The 18,643-nt window shown below is 39.4% G+C and overlaps 1 protein-coding gene across 5 annotated transcripts in view; it reads left to right on the top strand.

Annotated features, from left to right (window-relative positions):
• Positions 1 to 18,643, top strand: part of CHN1 (chimerin 1) — a 210,557-nt gene that overhangs the window by 1,390 nt on the left and 190,524 nt on the right. The window lies entirely within an intron of this gene.

Raw genomic sequence — 18,643 nt, 5'->3', positions numbered from 1 at the left:
AGAACAGCCTAAGTAAGTTATTCACAATATCAAGTTTCCAGTTCAGTTTTAATTATGTCATTTGATCAAACACGTTAGAGGTGTTACATACCTCAAATGCTTTTTGAGGTAAATACCTCCCAGTGACTTAAGCTGCTGGAATCAAAGTGTTACTTTTATTTAACTATCTTATTTTTTAAATTAAACTTAGACCCAGAGAGGTTGTTTCCCACATGGCTCTTTTGTGGCAAAACTGAGCCTACAATTCACTTCACCAGGCTTCAGTCTGGGACTGTGTTTACTGTGCCCAAGTATGTTACTAGAAGTGCCATTTCTTACTTGGTGATGATCCTCCATAGGTACTTTTAAAAAGTGTCTTCTTTTTCTGAAAAATAATAAAATTCTCGCTGTTTCTCAGTACCTTGTATCTAAGCATTATTTAATAGCAGCATTTTCCTTAAATGTGGACCTTTTTGGTACAAACATTTTCTTTCCTAAAGAGATATTTGGCATTTTCAAGGTTTGGTTTCAGAAGTAAGGTTTACAAGTCAAGTTTTCAAATACTCGCATTCCTGACAAATAAAAAAAGATAAATTGGGGTGAAAAGTGCTCTTTTAAAAGGATTTCTAAATTCTAAATCTTTAACCACTGTGGTGAAGATGAGGAAGGAAAAGCATGGAATGTGGCCTGTAGAAGAAAGTATAAGAAATCACTCCCAGCCTTCAAAATGAATAATGTATCTTTAAAATTTTAAAGTCTGCTTATGGGAAAATAGAATTCACTTCACAAAATCCAGTTTGTTACAGTGTGAACGTTTCTGTGTTATAAAACAAAGCACTCTTGAGTGCAGAGGCTATTAAGTAGTGATAGAGCAGCAGCTGTTTTTAAAAGTGGTTGTACACCACTCATCAGTCATCTGGGATGTCTATTAAAAATGTAGATTCTTTTGCCCAAAGACATGGGGGAAGGGGATTTTAAAGTGACTCCCTTTGTGATTCTTATGCTCACTGAAGTTTGAGAACTGTTGTATTCAAGATAAATGCTAGGAGATTGGGTCAAACTCGCCCAATTCAAAATAGCTTTTTGTGTATGTTGAGAGATGTACCCAAGGGTTAGAAGAAATGGATTTTATTTTAGATTTTACTACCTTTAACTAGTTGGTTTTAGTCGGAAGTGCCTCATGTCCCTTCGTATTTACTCTTAATGACCAAGTTAGAACAGAAGAACAATGGAGCAATAAAGTTCTGTGAGATGGTAGTGAAAAGAGTTAGAGGCAGGGACCTAACCAGATCAACGGGATTTGTCAGAGCTCAGCAGAGTTTATACCTGAGGCTTCCCAGAGTAACCACTGCCAGGGCCCTATCTTTTGTATCTTGGTTGATTAGTTAGTGTAGTCCAGCAGCAGAGTCTAGACTAGTTATTTGCTTTGTGTTTTACATTTTCTTTCCATTCAGGCTTTTTATAAATTTAAGAAGTGTTCTTTTTATAGGGAGTTGGTGACTTAGTTTTAAAAAGTGGAGCCTCTAACATTACCTGATTTTGTATTTGCAAACATTTAATTTTTTTTGCTTGTTAAGTATATTATAGAAACTCAAATACTTGTTAAATTAAGCTGAATAGTTAAGACTGTCTTATCTCCCATCTTCACTATTAATCACCTTTGCTGCTTAACATGATATTTTTAATGCATATTTGTTTTATTTTGGGATAGAAGAACCAGACCCCAATCTTGAATGATTTTACAGTCTCATTGGGGAATTGAAAATGTGCATTTTTGAAAGCTTAAGAATTTGCACCCATTTTTCTTCTCCTTTCAAATGAACTCACATCTCATTATCAGCTTCGATATAGTTTTTAAATCCCCCCAATTTCAAACATTATCCAAATGTATTACAGACTCTGCTCACTCATCTTGCTCATTTTTTCAGCAAACATCTGTCACAGTGTACAAGAGACATGGTCCTCTAGTGGCACTCCAGAGTCTTTTCTAGAACTATAGCGAATGCACCTAATTCACTAATTACCTAATTCCGTATAGTGAGTGGCACTTAACTATTAACTAATTCCATATAGGCTTTGTGAAAACTTCCTTAGTAGAGAGCACATGTTTTCTAGTAATTACTGGGATAAAAGGAAAGTCTCAGATCCTTGAATATGGGAATTTGTAGCTGGTGTACCTGACAAAATGTCCTGATTGGCCACACCAATAGAGTCTTAGTTGGCAGAGCTAGGTGAATAAGCATTCTGCCAGCTCTTGCCTTGGCAGGAATCTCTGTCATTTATAGCTTAATGGGGCTGTGGTTTATAGCCCAGACCAACTGATGCGATTGGGAACTCAGTTACCATCGGCTGGGCTGGCTGAACCTTGAATAATGGTCCTCTATCTGGGTAGAGTCACCTCTGGCGTTGCCGCTCACCCTTCTTGCCCCTTATTCTTGTTACCATTTAGTCACCATCCTTACTACCATAGATCACTTCTAGTAATGCTTATGATTTTGCTATAATTTTGTACCATCTTTCTTCAGACTCTTCTGCCGTGGAAACCTTTCCATTATCTCACTTTATTCAGCATCTGTCACTAGCCTGACGCGCCTACCTATGGACATCTTTTGGAGCAATTAAATAGCAATGGCATATTCTTTGTGATGTAGTTAGGAAATTTTCTGGTTTCCCATTTGAATGTCCTGAAATTAAAATGTATTTTTTAAAAGACAAGTCAATTGAACATTTTCATATTTGACTGAAAGCTAATTTTATAGGAAATTCCCACTCGACTGTACTCTCTGCTGACATTTTTATTTTTCAGTTGTCCAGAGAATACAAGAGGGTGGCCCAGTGGTGTGAGCTTATCTGCCTTTTTCAGAATATATTCTTTTCAGCTGTCATTTAAGTCATCATCCTTATTTAAATTTTTGTCCATGTTCCTTCTCATAGTGATGTCAAAACTTACTATTTTAGTCAGACATGGTGGCAATATGCCTGTAGTCCCTGCTACTCAGGAGGTTGAGGCAAGAGAACTGCTTGAGTTCAGAAGTTCAAGACTGTAGTTGCACTATGATTGTGCCTGTGAATAGCCACTGCACTCCAGTCTGGACAACATAGCAAGACCCTGTCTCTAAAAGAGTAAAAATAAGAAAACCTAGCTGGGCATGGTGGCTCACATCTGTAATGGGTGGCCCGTGCCTCCTGGCACTTTGAGGGGCCAAGGCTGGAGGATCACTTGAGCTCAGGAGTTTGAGACCAGCCTGAATAACACAGGGAAATACCATCTCTACAGAAAATAATAGTAATAAAAAAGGCTGGGTGCGGTGGTTCACGCCTGTAATACCAGCATTTTGGGAGGCCGAAGTGGGTGGATCATTTGAGGTCAGGAGTTCGAGACCAGCCTGGCCAACATGGTGAAACCCCACCTTTACTAAAAATACAAATATTAGCCAGGTGTGGTGGCAGGTGTCTGTAGTCCCAGCTACTCGGGAGGCTCATGCAGGAGAATCCCTTGAACCCAGGAGGCAGAGGTTACAGTGAGCTGAGATTGCGCCACTGCACTCCAGCCTGGGAGACAGAGCGAGATTTTGTCTCAAAAAAAAAAAAAAAATCAGGCCAGGTGTGGTGGCTCATGCCTGTAATCTCAGTACTTTGGGAGGCTAAGGTGGGTGATCACCTGAGGTTGGGAGTTCAAGACCAACCTGGCTAACATAGCAAAACCATGTCTCTACTAAAAATACAAAAATTAGCCTGGCATGGTGGCACACGCTTGTAGTCCCAGCTACTCTGGAGGCTGAGGCAGGAGAATCTCTTGAACCCCAGGAGGTAGAGGTTGCAGTGAGCTGAGATCACACCACTGCACTCTAGCCTGGGCAGTAGAGTGAGACTCCATCTCAAAAAAAAAAAAAAAAAATTAGCCAGGTGTGGTGATGCATGCCTGTGGTTCTAATATTTTAGCTTTAAAGTTTGTCTTTTAATGTGTGGAGAGCTGGTACTATATAAGAACAATAAAAGAATTATAGTTGTTATAACTCTGATAGTCACCATCTGTGTACACTGTAGAGGAATGTTGGCACTGCAGTCTTTTGAGTCACATCTGTCTCTGCAGATAACCATCCTATAAGCAGCCTAATTTTTGAACATAAAAGATAGTGATATGTATAATTATACAAATTGGACATATTTGTCAATAAAGGTTTTAGTTTCTTTTAGATTACTTTTTCTCAACCTTTTAAAAAATCCTCCCTCTCCCAGTCTTTTAGGTCTGTTTTCTGATTGTTCTCCCGATGAAAATTTAATACCAGAGATATACTACGTATCTGTTTATGTACTGTAGATATATCTGCTTTCTGCGTAACGTAAATACAGTACTTTTTTTTACCCCAACTCTCCATCTCCTCAACTCATTGAGAATACATGTTTTATACTAATTTAAAGCAATCATAACATAGTGAGGCAGAAAAATACTGTTTGGTCATACTTTATATGTTATAATAATAGTTTTAAAGGAATGCCATTAGTATAATAAGTTATAGATTTTTTGTACGATTGTTTTAACCTAGGAATTTACTATCTTGAGAGCAGCCATGACAAAAAGTACCTTGCTGGGGCTGGTGAGGGTGTAGCGTTTCTCAGAGTCCGTCGGATAAAGATAAGGTGCTTTGCTATGGGCAATTGATGTTTTCTCAGTCTTATAGAAAGCATCAATTACAGCATCTTTAGAAGACTTTATTTATCTGAAATATGTAAACTAAATGAAATCACAGAACTTTCTGTGCAAACTCAATTCAAGACAAGTCCTTGAGCCTGGCCTTGTAACCAAATTACCAGCCATTAGTCATTCTTACAGAGAAAATAATTTCTATGAACTTTGATTTTTTTATTAATATAATCCTACTGTCCTTAAAAATAGGATAGGACAAAACTAAGGAAACAGGATACAGTATGACCATATTTACATTGAAAAGTCATATTGAATAGAAAAAAAAGCCTGACAAAATAAAGTTATAAATATACATTCCTAATTTGGCTGCTTATTTTTAAAAGAATAGATACTTTATGAATACACTAAAAACCACTACAGTGTACACTTTGAAAGGGTGAATTTATGATATGGGAATTTATGTCAGTAAAGCTGAGATACATTAATTTAAAAAACCACCTGAGCTTTAAAAACAAAGATTAAATAGAAGAAAAGAATGATTTTGTATCCAAGAACCTTTAAGAGCTTTTTACATTTTTAGATTTTTTTTTACTTTTCTTCCTCAAAGAACAAAAAATAAAATTAAAAATTGATAGGTAAAAATGTTCCTACCTGTTTTAAATTTAGAAAAGTAAGCACTTCTTGGAAAGAGCCAATACCCACAGTTGAGAGAATGTGGGAGAAGGGAAGATGAGTCAGGCCAGCATGTCACCAGCTGCTCAGTGGCCTGGCATAGAGCCACCTCATTGTTTTTTATCCAGCTGCACTGAAAGTGGTTCCTTTCTCTTTCCAGTCTGACTCTGACCTTTCGATTCCTTTGGATTCCATGTGTTCCGTGGAGTAAGGCAAGCACAAGGATATGTCAGACGTATCTCTCCTTGAATAGATTTTTGTGACCACAGACTTGACATTTCAAAACTGAATGAGTCTGAGGCTTTTTAAACTGCAAATTCTTCCTGATTTTTCCCATTTCTGTCATATCTTCAGCTCTTAAAGTATGTATGTTGTTTTTTTTTTTAATCTCATATCTTTTTTTTTTTTTTTTTTTTTGAGACAGAGTCTCAGTCTGTCACCCAGGCTGCAGTGCAGTGGCGTAATCTCAGATCACTGCACCTCCACCTCCCAGGTTCAAGCAATTCTCCTGCCTCAGCCTTCTGAGTAGCTGGGACCATAGGCATGTGCCACAACGCCTGGCTAATTTTTGTGTATTTAGTAGAGACAGGGTTTCACCATGTTGGCCAGGCTGGTCTTGAACTCCTGACCTCAGGTGATCTACCTCTCTCGGCCCTCCAAAGTGCTGGGATTATAGACATGGACCACTGTGCCCAGCCCTATCTTGTATCTTTTTTTTTTTTTTTTGCCCCCGAGACAGAGTCTTACTCTGTCACCCAGGCTGGAGTGCGATGGCACGGTCTCAGCTCACTGCAACCTCTGCCTCCCGGATTTGAACAATACTCCTGCATCAGCCTCCCAAGTAGCTGGGACTACCACATCTGGCTAATTTTTGTTGGCCAGGCTGGTCTCGAACTCCTGACCTCGTGGTCCTCCCGCCTCAGTCTCTCAAAGTGCTGGGATTACAGACATGAGCCACCACGCCTGGCCTTTTGTATCTTTTACATAGAACTTTGCCATTGTTTTCTGCTCTTTAATGGCTGCGAAGTTACTCTGGTAAAGATGATTTTAGGTTTTGAAGTAGTTGGTGCTAGGTCGGACAGGCAGCAGGGGAGTGGTGTGGATGTCCATTTGAGGAATATGGAAACATCTGTTTGACTGAAATATTTTTTCCTGCAGACCTCCGATGTAAGTGAAATTTACACTATTAAAAGCATGATTTTTAGCATGTTACCTCTGAGGAATTACATGCTAAATGTAGATAAGTACATTCTTTTAGCATGAAAGGATTATTTCAGTTTATGGATGGACAGTCTTAAAGTAGTAAAAACATAGGGCAGGCATTTTGATTGAGAGAATTATACTGTAAGAGAAAAGAAAGCAGAAGTTTTAGAGTGTGGGGCTTTACTAAGAAGGCTTGTAGGAGGTGATGTCATAAGCAAAAGTGCGTGAAAAAGCAGAGGACGTTCGAGGTCTGGGGAAGGAATGGATGATACCGTTAAGTGAGAGAAGGGTGTAGAAACTAGGTAAATACTGTTCTATAATTTTGCCAAGGAGTAGCTTTGAGGCTTGGGATGTGTTTTCCTATTTTGTGATTTGTTTACCCATCTATCTGATGAATATTGAGTGCCTAATATGTGCCAAGTATGTATTTGTTCCTGCCATCAAGGAGTTTATATTTGCAGTGGAGAGAGACAGACAATAAAACATGTATAATGTGCCAGGTTGGCAAATGCTTTGAAGAAAAATAGAGGAGAGTGAGGGGTCAGGGGTTACCTGTCTCACAATGTGGGGGGAGAGGGGGTAGGCCTCACAGACAGGTGAATTTTGAGCAGACTTGAAGGAAGTGAGAAACCCATCATATGAAATGGGGAAATTGCTTCATGGAGCAGGCTTCGAAGCAAGGATGTGCTAGGCAGTTTTAAGGAACAGAAGGGCCAGTGTGGCTGGAGTGGAGTCAGCAAGGGGAAAGCTGGAGGAGTTGAGGAGAGAGGGCAGCTGGGGGATAGAGAGTACTGGGGTGTATCCCCCAGGGCCTGGTAAGGACTTGAGATTTTACTGAGTGAGATGGGATGTTCATGGAGGATGGTACTTTCGTAGCATGTAGTGTAGTGGAAAGAGCTTGGATTTGGTGGCAAGGGAGCTATGTTTACCCCTTTCTCTGCCAAGGATCAGCTATATGTTCTAGTCTCAATTTCTTTATAAGTAAACGGGCTGTTCCCTTATCCCATCTGTGCAGGAATAAATGAGATTATTATATAAGGTTCTTAGCATAGTGGTTGAAGATACACAGTAGCTAATATTGTCACCTATATCGTTATTGTAAATATTAACAAAGATTGAAGATACCAGAACAATTTCTGCATTTAACAAGTCTGTTGACGCACTTGAAAAAGTGGTTTTGTAATGTTTCTACTTTGTGTGTGTGGCTGAATAAGTGCCATGTGCCGTTGCAGACCTGGTTCAGGGGGCTTACAGTGAAGATCAAGTAGATTTCTGTGATAGTGCTGGCTACTATGACACTTTCTGTTACTCTCTGAAAATGTAAACAACAGGCAATGCTTGCTTCTCCTTTGGGAGGTAACCTTATGCAGTAGTCTCCCCTTATCCTCAGCGGATACATTCCAAGAGCCTCAGTGGATGCCTGAAACTGGATACTACAGAACCCTGTTATCTACTATGTTTTTTCCTATACAAACATAGCGATGGTAAAATTTTAATTTATAAATTAGGTACAGTAAGAGATTAACAATAACCAATAATAAAATAGAACAATTATAATAGTATGCCAGCATTGCTACTTTTGTACTTTGGTGCCACTGTTAAGTAAAATAAGGGTTATTTGAACATAAGCACTGTGATACTGCTAAAATGGCTACTAAGTGACTTACAAGCAGTTAGTGTCTACAGCATGGATATGCTGGCCAAAGGAATTACTCACATTCTTGGCAGCAGGGGTCCCCAACCCCCAGGCCATGGACTTGTGCTGGTTGGTGGCCTTTTAGGAACTGGGCCACACAGCAGGAGGTGAGCAGCAGGCGAGTGAGCATTACCACCTGCGCTCTGCCCCCTGTCAGTTCAGCAATGGCATTAGATTCTCATAGGAGCGTGAACCCTATTGTGAACCGCTCATTTGAGGGATCTAGGTTGCATACTCCTTATGACAATCTAATGCCTGTTGATCTGAGGTGGAGCAGTTGCATCCCAAAACATTCCCTCTGCATGCCCCCATCCCCCCACCGTCCATGGAAAAATTGTTCTCCATGAAACCAGAACCGCTCACTGGTGCCAAAAACGTTGGGGACCACTGCTTGGTGGGATTGAGCTGTGTAGTGTAAGATTTCATCATGCTGCTCAGAACAGCATGCAACTTAAAAACTTGTGAATTGCTTATTTTCTGGAGTTGTTCGTTTAATTTTTTCAGATTGCAGTTGACTGTGTGTAATTGAAACCATGAAAAATGAAACCTTGGATAAGGATTTCTGTAATCAGTTACATCCCTGCCCTCATAACGCTTAAAATTTATCAAGGACTGTAAACTCAAGGTACTCAGCCTAAGCAAATAAATGAAGAAAGAAAGAATAAACATATAACAATACTGTCACTGTATATATGTACCTTGTGAATAACCTTCAATCAATTTAAACATTTACTTTTATGTTTTTTCCTCCTTTATTATTTCACATTATCCTTGCTTATTGTATGAGAGTCTGTAATCGGAAACTTAAACCTGCCTCTTAGAAATTGGTTAGTTTACAATTTACTTACCTCCTTAAAATCCTCCAGTGGTTCCTTGTCACCATTAAGTCCAAATTCCCTAGCTTGTATATAAGACTATCAAGATAGGACCCTTGATGACCTGTCTGACTTCATCTCTCACTGTCTCCCGCTTAGAGACTGTGCTTCAGCCATACTGGACTACTTTCCAGAAAAAATTTTACTTAATGAGCCTTTGGCACCATCATGTGCCTATCCCTTCTTTGCCCTCACCTCTACACATCTTGCAAAACTCAGCTTGAATAATCATCTCTTCTACCTGGCCTTCCTTTGTGAGTTACCCCTTTTCTGCATGCAGAGTGCCCTATACTACCCATCTCTGCCCTAGCACTTACTGTGTGGTGATGTAATAGTTTATAGTCTTGTGTCTCCCCATTGGATGAAGTTCCCTAATGGGAAAGCTATAGGTTTTTTTATTTGTGTATTTAACAACCGCCACAGTGTCTGCTGCATACCAGCTACTCAATAAATGTTGGATGTTATGGAGTCTACTGTATTTATTAAATTTGGGAGTTGACTGTAAGGCCCAGATCCATATGACATGGACTCCCTGTTTTCCTTTCGTCATTTTCTGTGCATTTTTAAAAATTTAGTAAATGTGTCATTCTGTCTCCCTTGGTTCTATATTCTAATATGGATTCCCCAATTGTAAGCTCACAAAAGCTCCAATAAAATAGAAATCTCTCTGGATCAAATTCTGTGAGGTTTAACTCTAATATTACTAACCACCAGCAGATGTTTCTAAATTATTTGGCATAATTAGATAACAAATTCCACTTCATTAAACCATTGTTCATTTTCATTTCAATGGTACAAAGGGATTGTACGTAAATTAGCTTGGTTTGTTCATGTTTTACCCTCACAATAGGGAACATAATCAAATTGAATAGGAATTCAGTATGAAAATGGCTAATTTAACCTTTTAGAGGTCTGAAAATAAAAACAACATAATCTTTCATTAATTTGTCTGCTACATGAACCTTCCTATTAGTTTTCAGATGGTTATGAGAAGAGCAGATATAAACAGCAGTTTAAACATTAACATTTTTAAATGGATTAAAAAACCTTTTATTTCTGTTATTTATTAATGCCTCTTGTTTTTCTAGGAAGAATTTGAGGCAATTTACAAAAAGATTCAGTGCAAGAAGATTGAAACAATAATCATGGGAATTTGTTTTTCTCTGTCTTGTGTCACTAGGTTCTTCCTCTCCCTTGGGTTGTTTCCCTCTGATTGTAGCCGTGATTTGCCATTCCATATGGTAAAGCCTTTTTTTTTTTTTTTTTTTTAACTTTGGTACCCTCTCAAGCACTGTCATGTGTTTTTTTGGTGCTCCTCCCATTACCAAGGACTTATTGAAAGAGAAGTCTCTGTATGCTCCCCTTCCACTTTCTACGTGTCTGTTTCCATCTCTTCCCAGCCACGGTGCCACAGATAATAATTAGTTTTTAGGTGTTTGTGAATGTCGTTCATCTCTAGTGAAAAAGGAGAGATTGACAACTGTTAAAGAAAAACTTATTCTAACGCTTGTTAAAGCAGCAAAGAAGATTGTATTTAAGATGATCATGATAGGTGTCCAGACTGTTGTGATAGGGGAGAGAGATTGGACTCAATTCCGAATACAACATGAACAAGCAGGAATTTATAACCATGAAGCAGGTTGTGGGGGTGGTGGATGGACGGTTACTAAGAGGAGACATTAAGGGTGGGGGAATTATTGCTAAACTGACGTAACGGGATTCTTACTGAGGGCATGTCAGTGTGATCAGATAACAAGAGTAGGGGGATGAGGAATTCCATTAGCTAGCAAGTGATTGGAGCCAGGTGTGGTGGCTCAGGCCTGTAATCGCAGCAGTTTGGGAGGCTGAAGCTGAAGGATTGCTTGAGGCCAGGAATTCAAGACCAGCCTGAGCAATATAGTGAGACTCTCATCTTTACCAAAAATAAAAAATAGCTGGCATGGTGGCACACACCTGTAGTTCCAGCTATTTGGGTAGGCTGAGGCTGGAGGATTACTTGAGCCCAGGTGTTTGAGCCCAGGCTTCAGTGAGCACTCCAGCCTGGGTGATAGAGTCAGACTCTGTCTCTTAAAAAAAAAAAAAAGTGATTAGATATAAAAAGTAGAGGGATTCTCTCTCAACTAACTTAGCAGGCTTCTTGGTAAAACTGGGCTATGCAGGCCTGGTGGGGCCTGGGCCAAGGTGGAGGCCTGGTTGAGAAGAGGGCCTAGGAGAAGCCTGACTAAGGTTTGATCAAGGAGAGCATCTTGTCACAAGTGTCATCTTATATTTGCTTCTGATCAACTGGAAGTGCTTTATCCATTAGGAGCCAGTATCCAGTGGCTTGTTTGAATATTTGTTCTTTCTGCACTATTTGATGTCTTTGATTACATCTTTCTTCTTAAAACTTTTTTCTCTCGTCTTTTGAGACATTGTTTTCTGCCGCTACTCCTTTCCTGTGCTTCAGTTTGTTCTGTTTGATCCCCTCTATGTCAGTGCTTTTCAAGAACTGACCTTCTTTTCTCATTTGGAAGCATGTAGGCTTCAACAGTGAACAACGTGTGGATGATTCCCGAGTCTTTATCTATCTCCAGCCTGCCCTTCCATACACTCCACATCTCTGTCTGGATTTCCTATAGACACTTCAGACACCACATGTTCCAGCCCCACATTCTTAGTGTTTATTCTTCCATCCTCTCTTTCCTTGCCTCTGATACCCAACCAGCTGCTAACTCTTGCAGATTAGTCTTTGCGTGGCTTTCATACTTCTTTCTTTCTGTGGCTCTGCCTTTCCTTTCAGTTCTTGCAACCTCTTCCTCTGCCCCCTGTCACCCATCAGAAGGAGTCCCTTCATGTTCTGAATTCTGTATCATTTTTTCTGTGAATCTCTCATGACATTTGTGAATGCATTTCTTTCATAATAGTTATGTATCTTATTTTTGTCATCTTTTCTAGACTGACAGTTTCTCTAAAGTAAGATTCATGTCTTTTTCATTTCTGTATTCCTCACAGTGCTTAAACTTAGCACAGTGCTTCACGCATAGCAGGTACTTGAAAATATTTGTTAAATGAATAAAATAGCTCCCCTAAACCATGGTATTCCTGTAGCTTAACAATTTCCAGGGTAGAAATATAAAGCGTTTTTAAAGTTATTCTATTGCTTTATAATACTTCAATCAAGTTATCAACAGTTAACATTTCCAGATCTCTTATATATTGTTTTCGTTAACTAATTATCTTATTTTCAGACTTTAACAGAAAAAATACATGTATTCCTGCAGTATTTGTTTCATGTCAAGGGCAGGTACATCACTTACGCTGGGACTGGTTCCTTTTGCTAGCTTATCTTTTTCCAACAGTTTCCTGTGAAATTACAGTTACATTTATACTGTGTTATATTTTATAAAAACCTCTTTATCCTTCTTTTAACTTTCAAACCAGAGGAGAAGGGACACTAAACAGTATCTATAAACACAGGGCTTGTTATAATCCAGGTTGATTTTCTGGCCCCTTTAATGTTGTCATGTGTTCAGTAGTCAACTGGAAACAGAAACCTTCTGGAGGGACCATGCTAAAGGTAGGAAAAATGATGGGTTCTTCTGCTCTGAGAGCTGTTCTCTCTTCTTTTAGACTTTTCTAGGCTGTTAGCAAGGAGTTGGTGAAGGGAAGCCTTTCTTTGTTCAGGTCTCCCTTTCAGACCCTGGTGGGTTAGCCAAGTTCATAGGACGTTTACATATTAGTCCTCCACTTAAAAACTAGCTTGTGTTTTGAAGGTTGCTGAATAGATGTCACTAAGTAGTAGACCAAAAAGCTCACACTAATGATTGTTTTACAGAATGGAATATATTAAACCGTGACCCTTGAAAAAGATGCAGTCAGTGGTTTATAGGACATTTCACTTATTGCTTATTATAATATTTAATTCTGAAAAAAATGTTTTGATGAAATTGACCTTGCTACTCCTGTAAGTTGTTCCTTTAAGATGATTTTGCCTATTAAGTCTTTGGATGGTATTTGTTACTATTCTGAGATTTGGATCTCAGATTTGGATGTTATAAAGATGTCATTATATATATGTACAGCATATGTAATTAAAGATGAGAGCCATGAAAACACAATTCACGTTTCTTTTATCATAATGTTTAAAAGTTAACCAGATATTTTAAAGTTATTATATATTCCTGGAAAGAGAAATGCTTCTCTGGGCATGTCAGTTCATTTTTTTTAGTTGAAGTTAAAAGAATAGATTATTTCAAAAGGACAAGAAAAGGAACAAGGTGGATTAACAATGCAGTGGTAAAAAGAAAGGGGGCAACAGACATCGCTATACAGTAGGGACACTTGCAGAATACTTAAAGGCTTGTCATCCTGAATTTTCCAGACACATGGCTCTGCAGTTCTCTGGAGAGCCACAAGCCCCTTTCTTGCAGGGGCGGGACAGGTTGGTGGGGACTGGAGTGGGTGGGGGAAGATCTGCTGTTCCTAGGTCTCTCCAGACAGAGGAGCTCTTGCCTTCTCTTTTAGTGTTTATTTCTTCCTCTCTTCTCCCTCCCTCTCCATCTCCCCGCTCCCTCCCCGACCTCGCACTCTTGCTCTTGTGCTCGCGTGCTCTCTCTCTCTCACCTGCACACACACACACACACACACACACACACACACACACCCCACACACACCAAGTCTGCCAGTGTCAGGAGCAATGGGAAGGAAAGAGCAGTGATCGAACACACAGATCCCAGAACTTACTCATTTGGGATGAGACCTCATTCAGCTCAAGATGCCTTCTCATGTCACTCTTCTAATCAAAACTTTTCTTCTTTTACCTTTATTCAGGTATAATAATTGATCTTCAGAGGCATATGACAATTTTTAAACTATTTTTTTGAAATAATTTTTAGTTAAAGGTTGATCAAAATCTTAATAGAAAAAGTCCAGTGTTTTCAGGTCTTATCTGTTTGTACCAGGGGAAGAAGGAAAATTGATGTATGTTATTTACATTAATATTAGATAATTTGTAAAAGATCTGTCCCAAAATAGTTTTTTTCATTGTAAGAGTACATTTAAGATAAACATGCAACTTTTTTTTTTTTTTTTTGAGACAGGGTTTCACTGTGTTTCCCAGGCTGCACTGTGGTGGTGTGCTCACTGCTCACTGCAGCCTTAACCTCCTGGGCTCAGGTGATCTTCCCACCTCAGCCTCCCAAGTAGCTGAGACTGAGACCACAGGTGCATGCCACCATGCCCAGCTAATTCTTAAATTATCTGTAGAGACAGGGTCTCCCTGTGTTGCTCAGGCTGGTCTCCAATTTCTGGGCTCAAGCACTCCTCCCACCTTAGGAGGAGCCTTCAAAGTGTAATTCTTCAAAGCGCCAGGATTACAGGTGTGATCCACCATGCCCGGCCTAATATGCAACTTTAATATGTTGCTTACTGTGTGTTTTCAGCTGTCATAATTATTAGGTGGCAAGGCACACTTTTTAAAAGTTGATGTATTTGTTTGTTTATTTATTTATTTATTTATTTGAGGTGGAGTTTTGCTCTTGTTGCCCAGGCTGGAGTGCAGTGGCGTGATCTCGGCTCACTGCAACCTCCGCCTTCCGGTTTCAAGCCATTCTCCTGCCTCAGCCTCCTGAGTAGCTGGGATTACAGGTGCCCGCCACCACACCCAGCTAATTTTTGTATTTTTAGTGGAGACGGGGTTTCACCATGTTGGCCAGGCTGGTCTCGAACTCCTGACCTCGTGATCTGCCTGCCTCAGCCTCCCTAAATGCTGGGATTACAGGTGTGAGCCTCCATGCCTGGCCTTGTTTATCTTTTATTTTAAAATTTAAACAGGTTTATGGTAATACAGTTAAACTACATAGTTCATAGGACTTTTAGCGGATTGAGAGATGAAGACTTTATAATAGATTAATTTCACTACTATTTTTGAAAAATGCGGCAGCTTTTAATAATAAATACCATTGAGCAGTACTTTTTCTGACTTATGATTTTAATGCAGGCAGAAATGGTAATGTGTACTGAAATAAAGTCTACTACTGTAAACCCTTGTGTTCTTTCAAATCTATTTCCCTAAATTACAGCTATATACACCTTTTTTCAAATTATAAAAATAATTTATTGTTAATGCTGAGATATTAAGCTGAGATAAACTGGTATATTTCATACTGTATTTATTAACACTACATACTGTCTGTTTTCTAAAGAGCTCAAACCAGTGATGAGTTTTATAGGCTCATTTTATTTTCCAGTGCCTTATTATAAGAAGATTCATAGCTGCTGAGAAAGCTGCCATAGAATATTATCTGTCATATTGTCTCAAGGCAACTAAATATATTGTTATAAGTAATCACTAATAAAGCACTAAGAAAAAAATATTAGCAATATTTGCAAAACGGTACACTCTGTGCTAATTTTATTGAAACAGAGTTGGGAAGTTGTGGACAATTAAAAATGCCATCAAATCTTAAGCCAGCTTAGACTTGGCCAAAATGTTCACCTATTTTTTTCCCAAGTATTTGGTCTTTTTTTTTTCCCAGAAAGAAGATGTCAACTATAACACAAATCTCCTCAGATCTAAGAGGTAGGCAAAGCAGAAAGCCCTCTCAAAGTTTTATATTTCAAAACATAAATTTAAAAAGGTGAATACTGTATAAACCCAGGTGTTGCTACATCATCAACCAGTAGCAGATTTGGGATTAAGCACCATTTGAGAAGAGCATTGGTGAAAAATCCTCAAGTAGTTATTATTCCATGATGTCATAGGACATGATCTTGGATGCCACCTGTGTCCGTGCAAAAAAAAAAAAAAAAAAAAAAGAAAGAATACCGAGAAAAAGAACCCTGAAGGAAAAATTAGGGAAGTTAGAAGAAAAATATAAACCAGGGCCACAATTCAGATGTTTACGGTGGGCAGACAGGTACTAGACAATAGGGAATGCTGAGGAATTTCCTGATTTTAAATGTTGGTAATTTGGGCCTTCAAAAAAGCACTGCATAGGCCAAAGAAAATGCATCAGCAAAGTGACTCCAGGCCACTAGTTGATGACTTTTCACTTGTAAACTCAATATTGTGGAAATGGGAACCTTGACTGACCTGGTAAGAATCTTTGATGAGGCAGCTAGGGAGGAGAAGATGATCCTAGAGATGAAGGCTTGATTGAATTGAGGGGAGAGATAGGGAAGACAGTGAGTTGAAGATTTCTACAGTTGAGATATTGGCAGGGTCTGGAGAAAATTTTTGACAATATATTTTGTGCTTTCTCCCATGTTAATTGTACCTTTTGAATAGGGATATATTCTCTTTGTTCAAGGAGGACTACATATTTATCAAACATGCCTTTCACCTATGCTTGTTTGTTGTCACTTTTTTTTTTTTTTTTTTTGAGACAGGGTCTGGCTCTGTCGCCCAGGCTGGAGTGCAGTGGCACGATCTCAGCTCACTGCAAGCTCCGCCTCCCAGGTTCACGCCATTCTCCTCTTCAGCCTCCTGAGTAGCTGGGACTACAGGCGCCCACCACCATGCCCGGCTAATTTTGTTTTTGTATTTTTAGTAGAGACGGGGTTTCACCGTATTAGCCAGGATGGTCTCGATCTCTTGACCTCGTGATCCACCCGCTTCAGCCTCCCAAAGTGCTGGGATTACAGGCGTGAGCCACCGCACCCGGCTGTTGTCACTTTTTATGGCCCAATTTTACTTATACTCGGGAAGTCTCATTATGTACTGGCATGGTAGTGTTCTTTAGCATGTGAAAATTTTGGAGGTTTTTTTTTGGTCTTTCTCAGTTTAGACCACCCTCACAATAATTAAAACTCACATCTCCCTCTCCCTCATCCTGGATAAGGTAAAACTGACTGTCGATAACCAGGTCTAAGAAGACAACACATCTATATGAAATTGCCATCATCTAAATATTTAGTCTCAACAGTTATTAAAATCTGTCTCCCTTCAACCTAAAAAGTGAAATAAAAGCAGTTTCTCCTTACTTACCTCTGTAAAAGAATATTATAACCTGCCAAGCGCGGTGGCTCACGCTTATAATCCCAGCACTTTAGGAGGCCGAGGCAGGTGGATCACGAGATCAGGAGTTCGAGATCATCCTGGCCAACACAGTGAAATCCCGTCTGTACTACAAATACAAAAATTAGCTGGTGGCGGGCTAATACAAAAATACAAAAATTAGTGGTGGCGGGTGCCTGTTATCCCAGCTACTCGGGAGGCTGAGGCAGGAGAATCACTTGAACCTGGGAGGTGGAGGTTGCAGTGAACCGAGATTGCGCCACTGCACTCCAGCCTGGGTGACAGAGCTATACTCCGTCTCAAACTAAAAAAAAAAAAAAAAAAAGTATTATGACCAAGAGGCAATAATATAATTTGAATTTCTATGTATGTGGCAGTGTCATGTAAATCTAGAATGTTAATATTTCCTCTTTCATGCTATGTGAAATAATAAAACCATACTAGAGTTGACCCTTGAACATGATGCTTAGGAGGGCAGATATCCCCTGCCCCCTGCCCCCTGCCCCGCCTAGTCTGTCAAAAATCCCCGTATAATTTTTGACTTCCCCAAAACTTGACTAATAACCTACTGGTTACTGGAAACCTTACCAATAACATAAACAATTGATTAACACATATTTTGTGCTATATGTATTATATACTGTATTCTTACAATAAAGTAAGCTGGAGAAAAAATGTTATTAAGAAAATAATAAAATCGGCTGGGCGTGGTGCCTCATGCCTGTAATCCCAGCACTTTTGGAGCCCGAGGCAGGCAGATCATGAGGTCAGGAGATGGAGGCCATCCTGGCTAACACGGTGAGACCCCGTCTCTACTAAAAATACAAAAAATTAGCTGGGCGTGGTGGTGGGCGCCTGTAGTCCCAGCTACTCGGGAGGCAGGAGAATCGCTTGAACCCAGGAGGCAGAGGTTGCAGTGAGCCCAGATCGCGCCATTGCACTCTAGCCTGGGCAACAGAATGAGACTCCGTCTCAAAACAAGCAAACAAACAAAAAAATCATAAGGAAAAGATATTTACTGAAAATATGTGGATCGTCGTAACTGTCTTCATCTTTGTCGTCTTCATGTTGAGGAGGCTGAAGAGGAGGGGTTGGTTGGTCTTACTGTCTTAAGGGTAACAGAAGCGCAAGAAAATCTGTTTATAAGTAGACCCACGTGGTTCAAACCCGTGTTGTTTAAGGGTCGGCTGTATTTCTAAAGTCTAAAGAGAATCATGGACATTGTGACTCTGGGGTATTTTCTTTCCTATTAGTCTTGTGTTTGTTTTCATCTTTACATACTATGTATCTTAACTCTTAATCTGTAAACTTTTGGTTATTAGGCATACACATATGGTGGATCTATGGATGTGTCTATTCATTTGTTCCACTATATTTTAGAATTCTTGGTAACTTTTTTGGTTTAGATGTTATGAAAAACAAAGGGCCCCCTTTTTTTTTTTGCAAGGTGTATTCTATAGCTGTGTTTGCTATATTATAAAATTAGGAGAGTAATTCTAACTTCTCTGCTGAGTAGGTGCTTTTTAAATTTCTTTGGTGTATCAGATTCTCAAGCTTCATTGCATAATATATC

This window comes from Symphalangus syndactylus, chromosome 8, assembly GCF_028878055.3.
Source record: "Symphalangus syndactylus isolate Jambi chromosome 8, NHGRI_mSymSyn1-v2.1_pri, whole genome shotgun sequence".
Taxonomy (NCBI): domain Eukaryota; kingdom Metazoa; phylum Chordata; class Mammalia; order Primates; family Hylobatidae; genus Symphalangus; species Symphalangus syndactylus.
The sequence above is the reverse complement of the archived record's forward strand: the minus strand, read 5'-3'. Positions and strand labels throughout refer to the sequence as shown.